This window comes from Budorcas taxicolor, chromosome 11 (assembly GCF_023091745.1).
Source record: "Budorcas taxicolor isolate Tak-1 chromosome 11, Takin1.1, whole genome shotgun sequence".
In the NCBI taxonomy this organism is placed as follows: Eukaryota; Metazoa; Chordata; class Mammalia; order Artiodactyla; family Bovidae; genus Budorcas; species Budorcas taxicolor.
This window is the reverse complement of record NC_068920.1, coordinates 77,961,385-77,974,572: the sequence shown is the minus strand read 5'-3', so window position 1 is coordinate 77,974,572 and position 13,188 is coordinate 77,961,385. Positions and strand designations below refer to the sequence as shown.

Genomic DNA, 13,188 nt, shown 5'->3' with positions numbered 1-13,188 from the left:
TATGTGTTTCTGTGAGTGACCCTACTGAACTGAGATTTGTCCTTCTGGCCTCCTGAATGTGTTCCTGCCTAAAAGACAAAACCTCTAGAATCCTGAACCTTTTTTTCTTTGTCTTTAGTATTGCTCCTTACCCAGAACATCCTAAAAGAAGAAAAGGAGTTATTTTGACTGTCTTATAGTACATTTATCACCCAATGTAAGGCAGGGAAACTTTTACTTCAACCCACAGACATGTTTCCTTATGTATTTGTTGCCCAGGGTTGCATTAATTAAGTACCATAAAGTGGGTGGCTCAAAAGGACACGAATGTGTTGGCTTCTGGTTTTGGCAGTTAGGAGTCCAAACTCAAGATTTTGGCAAGGCTCCCTCTGAAACCTAGATGTTTCTTGCCTTTTCCTACCATCTGGTCATTGCCAGCGATCTTTGGTATTTCTTGGCTTGTAGATGGATCCCTCCAATCCTCTGTCTTCATGTGGTGTTCTCATCACGTGGTCTTCATGTGGTCTATCTTTACATGGCCAACTTTTATAAGAGCATCAGTCATATTAAATTAGGGGCCCGCTTTAGTATGACTCCATCTTAACTAAGTATATCCAAAAAAAAAAATTCTATTTCTAAGAGAGGTCACATTCTTAGGTACAAGGGGCTAGCACTTCAATATACTTTTTTGTGGGGGACACAATTTAACACATAACACTTTATATGAAAACTTTCTGGCAGTTAGTGGAAGCACTGTGGTTTCAGCCCTAGTAAGTCCCAGCACAACTGGATGACATGTTGTTGTTCAGTTGTTCATTCATGTCTGCATGTTGAACCCCATGGACTGTACACCAGGCTTCCCTGTCTTTCATTATCTCTTGGCATTTGCTCAAATTCAGGTCCATTGAGTTGGAGGTGCCATCCAACCGTCTCATTCTCTGTCAACCCCTTCTCCTCCTGCCCTCAATATTTTTCAGCATCAGATCTTTTCCAGTGAGTTGGCTATTCACATCAGGTGGCCAAAGCAGTGGAGCTTCAGCTTTGCATCAGTCCTTCCAATAAATATTCACAGGGTTCATTTCCTTTAGGATTGACTGATTTGTTCTCCTTGCTGTTCAGGGGACAAGAGTCTTCTCCAACACCACAGTTTGAAAGCATCAATTCTTCAGTGCTCAGCCTTCTTTATGGTCTAACTCTCACATAAGTAACATGATTACTGGAAAAAACATAGCTTTGACTATACAGACCTTTGTTGGCAAAGTGATGTCTTTGCCCTTTAATATGCTGTCTAGGTTTGTCATAGTTTTTCTTCCAAGCAGCAAGCATCTTTTAATTTCATGGCTGCTCACCATTCACAGTGATTTTGGAGCCCAAGGAAATAAAATCTGCCACAGTTTCCTTTTTCTTACCCATCTATTTGCCATGAAATGATGGGACTGGACATGAACTAAGGGTAAAATAACTGGTACTATGTTCACGAGGTTTTTCTCCAATATGAACTGAAGTCATTCTACAATAGTAGGATACCTCACTGCCTCCTACACTTCACCCTGAGTCTATAGTGAAGGAGCATCTCACCAGCTCCCTTCTATTAGAGACACTAACAATGCTTGCTCCTCAGGCTAGGAGAGTTACATGATACTATAGAAGGTGATATAATCTTAGAACAATTTTCAGATTTCTCCAATTTACTGCCTTGAGAAGTTTTAGTTCTAGTTTCCATTTAAAAGTATTCAGGTCTGATCTCAAGGGTTAGGGTCAAATGGGAGATGGGCTATGGAGGTTCTCTGTTAAGGGCTTAATGTGGCCCCTGAAATTCATATACTGAAGTCCTCACTCCCAACTTCATGGTTTTGGGGATTGGAGACTTTGGGAGGTAACTAAGATTAGAAGAGCTCTTATAAAATGGAGCCATATAAAAAGAGATACCAGAGAGCTTGCCTGCTTTTTTTCCACCACGTGGGGATGCAGTGAGAAGGCATCTGCAATGCAGGAAGAGAGCTAGCATCAGAAACCAGCTACACTGGAACCCTGATCTTGGACCTCCAACTTCTAGAACTGTGAGAAAATAAATTTCTGTGTATTGTGCTATTCAATCTCTGATATTATGTTACAGCAACCCAAGAAGGCCAAGTTGTGCTCTACATTCTTATGCTACCTCAGTATTATGGAAACTATTAAATTATAAGTTCCTTGTGGGCAGTAGCTGGATTTTTTTTCTCTCTCTCTTTGTTGGACAGTAGCCTGCCAGGCTCCTCTGTCTATGGCATTTCATTTCCCAGGCAAGAATAGTGGAGTGGGTAGCCATTTTGTTCTCCAGAGGATCTTCTGGACCCAGGGTCAAACCCGCATCTCCTGTGTCTCCTGCATTGGCAGACAGATTCTTTTCCACCGGGCCACCTGGGAAGCCCCAGTAGCTGGCTCTTTTATGCATAATACACCGTGCTTTACATCAGCTCCATACTTGTGTTCTACTGCAAATGCCCATATTTTACAGATGAAGAAACAGAAAGATTTGGTGAACCTAAGCTGAGCTCAAATTTCTCTTACAACCTGCCTGTCTACCCCACTGCCCTGCCCTGTACCTCTATCTTCTGTGTTTTGGATGTAACTTTTTTAAGTTGGAGTCTCTATAGAGGATCATAGTGTGGACAATATGGGGAGAAAAAAGGAGACTATGTAGGTTGAGTCCAGTGAAAATGCTACAGTTAGGTTTTTATTGGTTTCCCACTGGAGCGTACCTGTAATTGCTGTTATTCCAGCCTTATAGATATCCTTGTCTCCTGAATTCCAGAGACAAGCAGAAGGTTGGAATGGACAGGAGAGAGACACTTACTGTCAAGGGTAGGGGGTGGTCAGGGAGGGAATGAGCAGCTTGGTGATGGTGATGCAGGAGCAGGTTGGGTATTGAGAGAGAAGACTTACAATTCCACAGCTTCATTACCTGCAGCAAGGCTTTTGCTCCTGCTGTCGTTCTGTACTTTCATCCTCCTGATTGGATGAAAGACAGTTTTTACTGGCTTATGAGCATGGTGAGATGTTTCCCAGTGTGGACAAGCAAATGGAGGAAATTTAATCAAGTGGCTGTAAGGGCCTTGAAGTATGAATGGACTCTAATAGATGTGATATCTTTAAAAAATGATCATCCAGGTTACCAATTGCATTATTAACTTTTCTTCATTACAAACGATATCCCAAGTCTTAAGTATTTAGGGAGGGATTAGTCCGAGTCACATTACTCTCCTTTCCAGATGCACGCACAGGGTCTTCTGTGGCTGCTTTTCTTGAAACTCACAGAAGAAAGGGTAATTTTAATAGAATCAATGAGATCTGGGAAGGAAAGTCCAAAGTCAGCTTTGCACTTCTTTGGGAATTGAGTGAATGGCCCACATTCTGGGGAAGCATGTAAATTGTTAGTGATTTTGCTCTTGAGTTTCAGAGTTTATAAATCATGGTATTGGTATCCTTGGGCAACGTGAAGGGAATGAGAACTGTTCAGGCCATCTAAGGATTTACAATCTCCAGGTGGCTGTGATAATTTAGAATGAGTGGAGCTGGGAAGACTTCTTTTAAGAGAAATATTGAGGACTATTGAGAAGAGTGTTTCACTAACCATAATGTGCATGTTGACCATTCAGGTAAGTTGATAATAATGTAAATTTCTGGGACACACCTCAGACTCTAATTCAGATAACTGTTTATAATTACCTCTTGTAGCTATGATGCAGATGGACACAATCAGGAATTGTTGGTTTAGAAAAAAGAATTCTATGGTTTGGCTCTAAGAGGCCATTCTCAGTAACAAAAATGTGGCAAAAGATGAAAGCAAGCATCGGGCATCAAAACTTGCTAAGCTAGAGAGATGGCAGACAAATGCAATGGATGGGTAAGAAACCTTAAACACAGACATCATTTAGAATACCATTTTAAAATTCAAAATTCTTTACCACCTCCAATTTTTTCAGTAGTTTCTTGAACTTCAGCCCATAAGTTACAATTTTTTTCTTTTCTGTTTAAATTATTTTTTAACTGAAGGATAGTTGCTTTACAGAATTGTGTTGGTTTCTGCCAAATATCAGCACGAATCAGCCATAGGTATACATATGTCCCCTCTCTCTTGAACCTCCCTCCCACTGCCATTTTTAAGTATTCAAATATTATTTGTTTTTTACAATTTAAAAATTTTATTATTAAAATTACAAGTCATCAGTTTTGCAAAGTTTAACCTTATAAAGCTGAAGCAATACCTTCCCAAGCACTGTCAGCTACTAGATTGTTCTGGAAGCAACTACACTGTATTAAAAAAAATATTTTATTGAAGAATGGTTGGTATACAATATGCTGCCCATATTTAGTGTATAAAACAATTAATTTGGAGATAAGTATCCTACCATGAAACTATTACCACTGTATATGCCACAAATATGTCCATCCCCTCCAAAAGTTTCTTCCTGCCCTCTTTAGTTATTATTATTTTGTGATAAGAACACTAAAATAAAATCTAGCCTCTTAGCAAACTTTAAGGATGTGTGGTTGATTTTATGTGTCAACTTGATCGGCCAATGCCCAGACAGTGTGTAAAACATTTCTGGCTGTGTCTGTATGTTTCTGAAAGAGATTAGCATTCGAACCTGTAGAAAGTGAAGTAGCTCAGTCGTGTCCGACTCTTTGTGACCCCATGGACTGTACAGGCTCCTCCATCCATGATATTTTCCAGGCAAGAATACTGGAGTGGGTTGCCATTTCCTTCTCCAGGAAATCTTCCCGACCCAGGTTTTGAACCTGGGTCTCCCACATTGTAGGCAGACGCTTTACTGTCTGAGCCACCAGGGAAGTCTCTGAACCTGTAGAAATGAGTAAAGAAGATTGGCAGTGCAGGTGGGCATCATCTAATCCATTTAGGACCCGAGTAGAACAAGAAGATGGAGGAAGGGTAAATCTGCTCTCTCTGCTTGAGTTAGGACATCTATCTTCTCCTGCCCTTGACTATCAGTACTTCTGTTCCTCAGGCCTTCAGAGTCAGACTGGGACTTTCTCTGTCCGCTTCCCTGGTTTTCAGGCTTTTGGATGGGACTGAATTTACCACCAGATTCCCTATATCTCCATCTTGGGGATATTAGATCATCAGACTTCTCAGCCTCCATGATAAAATCTTGACCCTTCTTTCTCTCTTTGGAGAACCTAATATGATACAATATAATATTATTACCTATAGGCACCATGATGTACATTTTATTTTTAGGACATTCACCTTGCATAACTAAAATTCCATAAACTGCCATTTTAATAGGATCACTGCTACTATCACTATTATTCTCTAATGTGATTTGCAGGCCATAAGGAATAAACACGGTTTCATGTCCCAGGGGTGCTGGATCTCAGAGTATAGTCTCTAGGCCAGCAGCATAGCATCACCTGGGAACTTGTTATAACTGCAAATACTCAAGTCTCCCTCTCAGCTTTGCTGAATCAGAAGCTGTCTGCATGTCTGGTGTGTGTGCATGCTCAGTTGTGTTGGACTCTTTGTGACCATATGGGACTGTAGTCCACTGGGCTCTTCTGTTCATGGGATTTTCCAGGCAAGACTACTCGAGTGGGTTGCCATTTCCTCCCCCAGGTGATGTTTGCAACTCAGGGATCCAACCAGTGTTTCCTGCATCTCCTGCATTGCAGGCAGATTCTTTTTTTTTTTTCTTCAACTGAGCATACCTTTATTTCAGACAAGTGCAGTCTAGTATAGGCAGGCAGGTACTCTGTACACATTCATGGTCCATATCCTCACACCCTCCGGTAAGTCCCTGGAAGCCCCACACATCATACTGTTAAAAAATCCTAGGGAACCTGATTTAATAGTTTGTTCCAAACAACAGATTTCCTCTCTCTGAGTCAAATCAGCACCAGCTGACAGGGGATCACACTGCAAACAATGACAGTGATTCTCATTTGTAAGGAAGCCTGATTTTATTGCATGAGCCACCTCAAAGAGGAAAGCAAGTGACGCCCCTCCTGGAAATTCAGTACAACCTGTCTGAGCAAGGCCTCAAGACTCTAGAGAGGCAGCCACGTGACCAGAGGGCCCTACTCAAATGGGGAGATCCCTGGGATGCGTCTTTTCTGGCTGTATCCTTCCTTGAGGTCCATTCCACTGGCTTCAAGACATCTTGGTCCTCTGGTCTCAAGGCCACAATTTGGGAGACTTTTGGTTGTAATCTTTACAGTTCCAAGAATTTATCCTTGATGAACCCAAGCATAACGTGCCCTGTCCAAAATTTAAATTTTCTCCTGGTGTGAAGGCCTTTCTGCAGGCTGCAGGTATGTACATGTATGTATTGGCTCCTACGGGAGATAAAGTCCTTCCTCTTTGGCAGGAGAATAGAGCATGGCCATGCTGTGTTAGTTATCAGCTCTTTTTCCTGTGTGTCCTCATGTGTGCAGTAATTGAACCAGCTATTTCTGCACTCTTGTTCTGGCCAAAATAATCTAGAAATTCACCATCTGGTCCAATCAAGTACATTATGATTGTGTGATCCACTATTATCATACAATGATCCTCATCTTCGTTCTTGGGGCCAGGGCTGTAATACACTCTGAATGCTCTGGACACTTGGTCAATCTTTTCTTTTGTGCCAGTCAAGCTAATCAGTTTGGGAGAAAATTTTTTTGCATAACTGGCGATGGCTTCTTTTGTGTCCCTCTCTGGGTCAAAAGTGATGAAAAGTAGAGTTAAATTTGGCAGAGTTGGAATACATCCACGACTTGAATCATTTTTTCTAGTTCTTCTGGACAGAACTAGCTCTTCCAGATCATCAGGACAATGAGTAAAACCAAAATAAATCAATACCCATTGACCGGGCTCGCCAGTATGAGTTGTGAGGGAAAATGGGCCCCAAGTAAAGGCTTTCCAATGCCTCGCTGCTGTTCCTTCTCCAGTTTCTCTGTCTTTTCTTTCTTGAAGTACTTCATTCCAGCCAATAAAGCTCCCCCAATGGCAAATGTTATGGTTAAAGACTTCCAGGAAACAGGCCCGGGCTTCAAGGGGCACGTGGGGTTTCTGCTGCCCTTCCGCTCTGGGGCCCTGACGACCCTGGCAGCGGCGGCATCGCAGTGCCGAGGGTGCGGCTCCCCAGCGAGCTCCGAGGCCCGCCAGGCCTTCTCTGGCCTCGCGCAGAGCCGGCCACAGTAAGACCCTCGCGGTCCTCTTCCCTGGGCCCCAAACCCGGAATCCGTGAGGCAAGAGACGCCGAAGTTGGCTGCCAGGAAGCCGCGTTATCCGGCCGGCATGAGTGACAGCCCCGCCATGAGCCATGAGCGACAGCCCCGCCATGAGCCATGAGCGACAGCCCCGCCATGAGCTCGAGAGTGCAGGCAGATTCTTTACCATTGAGCCACTGGGGAAGCCCAGAGCTTTCTGAGATGGGGCCAAAAAATGGGTTTTAAGAAACTCTCCCGGTGATTCTGATGCATTACTGATGTTTAAGAACAACTATCCTAGGGAAATAAACTTTATTTAGTAGACATTTCTGCATCATTAACTGACATTGAGTAGGTGGAGTCATCAGTATCAGACAGAACTGAAAAAAAAAAAAAAAAGCCGATCTAGACTAATAATAATAGTGATAGCTAGTTCTTAGAGAACTTGTGTGTGTTTGTGTGTTCAGTCATGTCTGACTCTTTGCAGCTCCATGGACTGTAGCCCATTGGACTCATCTGTCCATGGAATTTTCCAGGCAAGAATATTGGATCAGGTTGCCATTCCTAATCCAGAGGATCTTCCCAACTCAGGGATCAAACTTGCATCTCTTGTCTCTCCTTCATTGGCTTTCACAAATTTGGTAAAAAAAAAAAAAAAGTATGTATAAAGGATAGAGCCATAAAATTGCCCATTAATTTCTCTAATATAATTTTGTTCAGTACACTAAATATATATTTGTATACAGAGTCTGGTATCAAACAGGCAAACATATCACAGAAGATATATGGAATAATGGAAATACTCTGGACATGGACACAGCTAGTCTTGGCACTGACATTTAAGAATTGTATGAGACTAGGCATGGCACTTACTGGGGAACAGCTCCTCACTGAGAAATGACAGACTTAGATGATGCCTAAAGTTCTTTCTTGCAACAAAATTCTATATTCTTCATACCATGCCTGAAGTTTAATTTCAATGACATTTCCTGCTGGGTCTAATTTCCCAAAGAGAGGCCCTTGATGCTTAAGCTTATAGAATATAAGGTCAAAGTATCAGTCAGGGTGAAGCAAGTCAAACTGAACCTATTTTAAATTGTTCAGTAGAAGAAATTTAATATGAGGAACACATTTAAAATGTTTGCGAAGAACCAAAGAGGCAATAATAGGATGATACCCCCAGCTCCAGTGCTTCAGGGACAAAGGGAAGAGGTGGTTTTACCAGAACCCAAGGTCTGGGCTACCTGGAAACGTTGGGATCCTGATGACAGAGGTTTTACCAAGCAAGTGGATGTATTAAAATCAAGGTGGGAGGAGTCACTTGAATGAGATGGAAACGTGTTGAGAAGGGCTTCTTGAATGAGCTTGAGCCACAAAGAGATGCTAGAGCCGTGAGAGAAAGTCTATAGCTTCTACTCTCCTGTGTCCTGTCTATTCCCCTTCCAGAGCCTCTCACTGGTCAACTTTAACCAGAAGTCACTGGATAAAGAATCCTAGCAAATGTAGGTTGCCAGGGTCAGTTTTCCTGTGACAAAGAAAAGTTTTAACTGATGCAGTGAAACCAGAGAATCTATTACAGAATCCCTCACTTCTATTTTCAGTGAATTTCTTGTCCTAAATTCCAGACTGATTGGCCATATATTTGATTCTCAGTCCCAGAACTCTGATTAATCAGCTGTGGAGACTACAAACCAAGTATAGTCACTTCTGAATATTCCTCCCCAACTCCTGTCAAACTAGTCACCTCCACACGAAATTCTGGTAGCATACAAATCCTCCAAGAAGGGAGCTAGAATAAAGAGATTTATCCTGGAGCTGGTCATCAGGAACATGGCTCTTTCCATGGAAGAGGAGTGTGGATCTTCTTTGGCAGTAGGAGTACCATGTCACTACATCTTCAGGGAAAGCAGCAGGTTTTTAAAAAAGCACCTAGATCTGGTCATGATGGTGCTTCCTAGCTAAGGTATCATGGAGGGCCCCCCACTCAAGGCTGCAAGAGTAACTAAAAAGCCACAGTGCTTCAGCTGAATCAGATCAAGGGGATTCCTTTGACAGCTTCCTACCAACTACTAGTTGAGTCCCATAGTGCTAGACACTCTTGACATTATTTTCCAGATCATTCTTCCCTTTTGACTTAATTGAACTTGGTAGCATGATTCTCAATTGACTTAAAGACTGAGTTTCTAGCATAGAAATTCTCAACGTTGATACATATAATATCTCCTAAAATATGATTCCTGAGATACAAATTCAGTAGGCCTGAGCTGGGCTTAAGGTACTGTAGTTCTAGAAACCTCCCCAGGTATTGTTGGTGGTGTTGGCCCACATGCCTCACTAAGAGTTTTTGTTTTGTTTTTATTGTTGATCTAGGAGGGCCTGAGGCCCATGTACTCATGGACTACATTCTAAACTCCCCCCCTAAAACATACAACTAAAAGCAAAAACAAAGGCTTGTGCATCTGAGTGGATATAGAATCTAAACCACTCTGCTCGGTCATCTTACTCCATCTGAAGACCTCAAAGTGGCATGGAGGTCACGTAACTCTGATGAGACTGGGTAATGCTGGTCTCCTGGGAGTAATAAATGAAGATGCTTCACTTCATTGTATGGTGGCTCAGTTTTAATAACTGGCTAGAGAATATTCTTCAGGCAGAGCAAACAGGATAGAAATAAAGTGCGATGGGAATAAGTCTGGTTGGGTCATGGCCAAGTCATGAACCATGTTGATTCTCCCATTTCACTGTCACTTGCATAGTGCCTGTCAGGGCAGCCAGCTGGTTTTCCTCCAGGACACTGTCAGCATACCCGACTGTTTTCTATTTCCACAGATATTGCAATGATTGTCCCCACAAGGAAGAATCTGAAAGATGAATGTCTTAAAAATTGGAGATTCCTTCTTAACAGCTGTAAGGAAATCTGACAGCTCTGAGAATAATATAATCTCTGAAAATGAGATTATATTATTTCACAGGGTATTAGTAATCACTGATAGATTTATGCTTTGATTGTTCTGCTTCTGCATTGAGGGTCTAGCATTTATTTGTTGCTTTCTTGTCTGTTTTTCTGTTCTATCTAGATTTTTTTAAAGAAACTGAAATTGTTCCACAGGGAGCAAAGAAATAGTATGTTGTTTATAGTTCATACACAGACTGAAGTGAGTGATTAGTAGAATTGGTGGTATCAGTGAAAGATAAAATAAGGTCAGATTTCTAGGGAAAAGTATAAATAAGCAAGCAAGGAAATCAAAAGCAATGATGAACTGGGAATTGCTCCAGGATTAAGAGCTTCTCAGGACATTAAGTTCCTTTAATTCTTAGTGGTTTTGAAGTCCTTTGTGTATGTGTGTGTGTATGTCTTTGTCAGATTTGGATGTTATTATTTGGAAAGAGAACAGAGCTTCATTTTCTTCATGTGAAATCACACAACATACTTCAATCTCAGAACAACTTTGTTGATTGTAAAAATACATCAAATGCTTAGCATTTTCACTTGTATATAACATATTCTCCAGAACTTTCAACAATCCATATGAGTATTTCATAGGCTCTGACTCCATCTCACTTAATGTTGAGAACATTCTTATGAAGGAAATCTTGTTTCCTTCTGAAAACACCTGCCTGCACTGAAGTTTAGCAGGATGAGGGGATTTACCCAAGATCACATAACTGGGAATTTACACAAGTTTAAACTCCAACTCTGTGGTTTCAAATCTCTGTTTTATATCCATATACTGTTAAGAAATGAATGTTTGGGGGCATCAGGGGACTGTGACTCTACCCCTTTGAGGATCTTGGAGCAAGATATTCAATGGGTAGTGCATGAACTTCTGTTTTGATGCCTATAGGTAGTCTGATTATGTCTAAACCTTATAAAAATAAGTTCACCTGGTTCATCTCTGGAGCAGCAATTAGCAATTTCATAAGTATTTTGTCATCTGTGTGTAGATCTATTGATTTCCCTTAACTCTTCCCTATTTAGTGTCCAGTCACTTATTCTGCTTTTTATTCTGCTTGCTAATCAATTGTTATAACTTTGTTATCCTTTGCACACATTCCCCTACTCTTCACCCTCACTGAACCAAACTCCTTTGTAAAGAGCTAGAGTGGGTTGTTTCCTCCACTATTTACTTTTTCTGCTCTCAACATCATGCAAGATGGATTGCAAGATGGATTGCCTTTAGAGTTGACTCCATTTTATTTATCTTTTGAGATGTGTCTTTAATTGCTAAAGGGACTTCTGCTCTTTCTTTTCAAATTATGCTGAAATTGCTGACTGAATTTCACGACAACTACCTGGAGGCAAATTTGGTGGAAAATATTTTATGTTGCTTCCTGACCCCCATAATGAAACATGCTATGTTTGTTTCAAACTACCATAGCTGGTTTCAGTCCTAAATAAAGTTTCTAGTTTTTTTTTTCTAGACAAACATTTAATTGTTCATAAATAGCTAGGTTCTTCCAACTGTGCTTGTGAAATATTTGATCTCATTTAGAAGCAAATCATTCACACCCTCTGCCAGGGGACTATTGTTGATAATAATCGGGACTCATATCTGCTGAGGTACTGTCTTCTCTTATGCGGGGAATTCTTAATATGATGGCTTAAGTGCTGCCTCTGCCTGGTTGGAAACCATATTGCTTGTTGCTTTCTGGTTGGCAGAGGATATATCTCCATCTGCATTTACTTTTCCATTTTAGTCTAAAAGACCAAATACTGCCTGAGGGTTGAATCAGAATTTAAATGTCCTCTTTACCTGAAATTTGTGAAAAACTTACACAGGGAGACATGTGAGTGGAGGTAGTGTGAGATAGCTGGTGCACATTTGCACAAGCAAATGTCTTGAGAGGCTATCTTCTACTCACCTCCTCCTGCACGTCCCTCTTCTGTTTTCACGTCTCAGTTGGGTCTTTGTGGAGGTGAATTCACTGGTTCCGGACATAGTGCATCTACTATAGATAGTTAGATTGCTTTCTGGGATGTAGGTCATATTTTCAGTTGCTGAATATTGGGGATGTTACAACTGGTGGCAAAATACATGCTCAGATCCATCTGCAGATGTTACCAATTAGGGCCCGTGGCATTTTCCACAGCTGTGGGCCCTAAAACTCCCTCACCTGCAGGTGCAGAACTATCTAACCCTTCAACCAGCGAGAGGCTGGGCAGATGGAATTTTACAGCTCCTTTCTTTTGTGATAAGTGAGCTCTAGTAAATTGTTTTTCTCCGCATATATAGCCCAGTCTCCTGGCTTAACTTCTTCTTGGGACTCCAGCTGCTGGTTCCCAATCCACTCACCCTCTGGGTCTGGCCCAGACTTTCACCTAGAGGTCCTAAATTCCTGGCGTGGCTCTTGGACCTGGCTTTGGGCACCTCTTTTAAAACCCACCTGTATTCCTAGCTCTGGCATAGGTTTCTACTTGTACTAAAAACTTCTGCCTTCTGTAGCTGTGCCCTGTTCTGCATCCTCAGGGCAGGTCTCTTGGACCTAAAGACTGGCTTAGATTGTAATCAAGAGCACCACACCCCTTGGATTTGGTGATCTATACTCTTGGCTCCTCTCTAGATTGAACCAGACTTTTATTTCTGCCTGCTTTTCCCTATCCATTTTCAAAGTTGGCCTTGGCTCATAATTTCTTGCTAATGAGAACTTCCAACATGCCACACTTCATTTAGGAAGGTTTCTGAAGCCTGGTCACGGCCCAGCCGGCGGGAGCTGGGTTTTGGAGAATCCGGGTAGCCCCGGCTGGAGCCATGTCCCGGAACCTGCGCACTGCCCTCATTTTCGGCGGCTTCATCTTCCTGATCGGCGTCGCCTTCTACCCCGTCTACTCCCGGCCTTTACTGCGGCTGGAGGAGTACAGCGTTACAAAGCTGCCCGGATTCCATCACACACCCTGGTGAGAAACAAAGGTGTTCCCAGCGTTGGGAGAAGCCCGTGCTTCCAGGGGCCCCTTGGTGCCCTCAGCCACTGGCTCACACTCCCTCCCATCACACACACATCCAGCCTGGGTCATACTGC

General features: G+C 42.1%; 1 pseudogene; it reads right to left on the bottom strand.

The window, feature by feature from the left end:
- Positions 1-6,379: 6,379 nt before the first annotated feature.
- LOC128055669 (protein SCO1 homolog, mitochondrial-like) lies at positions 6,380-7,303 on the bottom strand (annotated as a pseudogene).
- Between the last annotated feature and the right edge of the window lie 5,885 nt (positions 7,304-13,188).